The sequence below is a fragment of the Gossypium hirsutum genome, chromosome A06 (genome assembly GCF_007990345.1).
Source record: "Gossypium hirsutum isolate 1008001.06 chromosome A06, Gossypium_hirsutum_v2.1, whole genome shotgun sequence".
Classification (NCBI taxonomy): Eukaryota; Viridiplantae; Streptophyta; class Magnoliopsida; order Malvales; family Malvaceae; genus Gossypium; species Gossypium hirsutum.
The window spans coordinates 53447173-53451004 of record NC_053429.1 but is presented as its reverse complement, the minus strand read 5'-3'; positions in this window follow the sequence as shown (position 1 = coordinate 53451004).

Below are 3832 nucleotides of genomic sequence, written 5' to 3'. Positions count from 1 at the left end.
AAAGTGCCAGGTATATATTAAAAAAATAATAAATAGGATAATAATATTAAAAACAATAATCATGCATGCGATATTAAACGTAAATAATGATAATATTAAACATGAAATAAAAACAACGAATATATATACATAATAATAATATTAAAAGTGTGTACATAAGATATATATAGTAATGGAGTCATAAATATACTATACATAGTATTTGAAATATATATATAAAATAGGGAAAAAGACTAACTAATATAGTAAAAACGCATATACATATGTGATATTAAAAATGTACATAAAAGAAAATATGCGTGTAAATATATGTACATAAGACCGTATAAAAGTATACAACTATGATACTAAAGTATATATATATATATACATATTAGAATATTTATTGAAACTAAAACTAATACTAATACTAATAATAGCAAAACTAATAAAATAATATAGTACAAAAATATGTAACTAAAAACACTATAATATGAATACGTACATAAAATATAATATTAAAATATACATAATATATACATATATAAAACATGTATTAAGATTAATAATAATAAAGATGATATAAAGATATGTACATGAAATAAAAAACATATAACTAATAAAAAATAAATAAGGGAAATATACGATATAAAACGTATGCGATATATATATACATTAGAAGTGATAAATAAAAATATTTATGCGATAAAAATACGTACTTATATATAGTAATAACATTAGAAATACTCAATATATAATATTTAAAAATATATATACATAATACAAAACATATATAGCGTAGTATTAAAATATAAACACAATATATACATTTTGAAACTAATAATAATAAAAAAGAACTATTGATAATACTTCACGAATACATACATATTAAAAATATACGTAATAATATATATATATAAATATAATATTAAAAGTACGTAACATATAAATATGTATATACACATAGTACAATACATAATATGGGCACATTAGAAGTAAGAATAATAATAATAATAATAATAAATTAAAGTAGAGTAACGAAAAAAGGTAAAAATGACGAAATTGAATTAAAAACTAAATTTTGGGGCCAATTTGAAATAAAAACTAAAGAAAAGGATGAAATTATAACATGCGCGTAACTTGGAGGGGCTAAAAGGGAAATTTTCCCAAGCCTCCAAAACGCACAGCATTGAATGGGACTAAATCGTAAGGCGCAAAAAATTATAGGGCCAAATTGAAAATAAAAGATGACTTAATTGCAAAAGAGTGAAAAAGCGGAAGGACTGCGCGCATAAATAAACCATTAATAGAAAACACGCGGATCCTTGGCGGGTTTGGATCGGGTCGGGTCGGGTAGGCTCAAAACTTCGTGTTGGGGTTAAAGGGCAGCCCCCAAAACGACGTCGTTTTGGAAGGCTATATAAGGCCAATTTTTAACAAAAAAAATTATTTTGAAGAGAGAAAGAAAAAAAAGAAGGGAGAAAGAAGAGAGAAGGGAGGAGGGGAAAGGAAATCCAGCCAGGGGGCAGTCACCGGCCGATCGTCGGCCGCCGTCCGTCGCTGACGCCGACCACCGCCCACGGTGGCCGGAAAAGGTAATTTTTTTTTTGCTTAATAATATATGTATATATAAAGAAAGAAAAAAGATTCGAAAGAAGAGGAAAAAAGAAAAAAAATGCAACTTTTTTATTGATGTTTCTTTTGTGTTCAAAATTTGGAAGGATTTTTGTGTTTTTCTTTTCTGTTCAATATTGTAAAAATCCCCCCTTATATCATTTTTGAATGGCTTTTTATAGCCATCTTTTACAAGTTTTTTATTACTTTTGCCATATTTTCCTATCTTGCTTGTTTGGTCTGTTTTTGCAGGGTATGGAGGTGACTGGTGGAGCAGGTGATGGTGGTTGGTGTCAGAGGAAAGTGGGGAGGTGGCTAGGGTTTTTCTTTGCTGGAAAATGTTTAGTGATAGTGGGCTAGGGTTAGTGGGTTAGTTTAGGTGGGCTGTTAGTTTAGATTGGGTTTGATGATGTTCGGCTGATGAAATTGGGGTAGGTATTAGGTTGAAATGGGTTGTAGTGGGCCATTTGGATTTGGGTTAGATATTGGGCTGTTTTGTATTGGGTGTTAAAGGGTTTGGGTAATTGGGTTGTATTTGGGTCAAAATTAGCCTACAACATTTGTGAAAATATTTAGGCTGCCTGCGTACATAATAGATGACTGGCTTTCTTTATTTTTATTTATTTGGAATATGAAGGCGAAGCATGAATAGCATGTCAAAGTGAGGGTTGGTCATTATATGTAATTGCAAGATATTATTTAAGTTGATAAGCTTGGCATAATCGGAACCAAGAAGTTAGGCAGGTTTTTAAGAAATTAAGATGTGTATTGGAAGCGTTGAAAAACTAGATTTACGACTTGGTTTTGTGGGAAGCTGTCGCTTGCCTTTGGTCTTCTTAACGCTCAACAATTTTGTAATGACTTTGGATTCACTTTGAATTTTCACATACCAACCCTATCTTTAGTGGGACACCAAATTTACTAAACAACCTATCCTTTTATTTCTATCTAATAAGGGTGTAAGAATAATTTATATTAAGATGATACTAAATAATAATAATGTCTTAACAAATAAATGATTAGGTGCAATGACAAGATATATTATACTCTTAAAAGAACGACTCATATTTAAGTCTTGAAGATTACATTATTATTTTTAAGGGATGCAGTCACTAAAATTGAAAATTAAGAAACGGATGGTACAAAGGCTACTAAGGGATTCAATTACTTCACTTTCAATTTTAATGGATGTGGTTTCAGTTTTTCTTTTTTTAATTACAACTTTGATATAATGAGACAAGAAATTTATAAAACCAGTCCAGAAAATTAAAATAAAAAATAAAGGCTACTAATGCTTCTTTTCCAATTCATTCAATACTTTTTTCTTTTCTTTTCTTTTTTTATAATTTGGATTACTTGTTTTAACTAAAATTAAATTGAATAAGAAAATAAAAAATAACTTGTACTAGGATGATCCTAATTAAACATTTTAGTTTTTTAGGCACTAATAAAATGATGACACTTCATTAATTTTTAAAGACATAAAATTAATATTATACACTCATTAATTTTAGTGATTAGAGAATATATTAAATATGGATAAGTGTATACTACAAATTTCATGTTTTTAGAAATTAATGAGGTGTTATCATTTTATTACTCCTTAAAAACTATCATCTTAATATAAGTTATTCCTAAAATGAGAATAAACATAACCAATAGTCGAAGGTTTGTTCCTTACCCTAGATATAGAATAACTTTAAAACTTATAGCAGGCCTACAAAACACGAAGAATTAATTAATAAACTCGCTATAATGGATACCTTGGGAAACCATAAAAAAGGTTAAAGATCCTCATTTGTTTTTTGATTAAATTTTATGAGGATAATATTAAGGTAAATCTTGAACTTAGCCCAAATATCTCGAGAAGAAGTCAAGCCATTTCTGCCAACCAACAAGTTCAAACTTTGAGGTTGAAAATAATTAAAAAAGTTAGTAAAAATAGGGTTAATTTTAGAAAACATTTCCAAATTATATTCATATTCTAAATTGGTTCTTAAACTTTAAGATGTTTTAATTGAGTCCCTAATTTATCAATATCACTCGCGCGAGTCTCTTTTTCAAACTTTTTTTCTTCCCTTTTTTGTTATTCTATTCTCCTTCTTCATAATAAATACGAAATAAAAATAAAAATAAATTGCGCATAAATTTCAATATAAACAATGAATAGTTGAACACTTCAAAAGATAAAAAGGAGAGTTGCAAGAAAACTAACTTCACTTTGTGTCACAACTGAAGA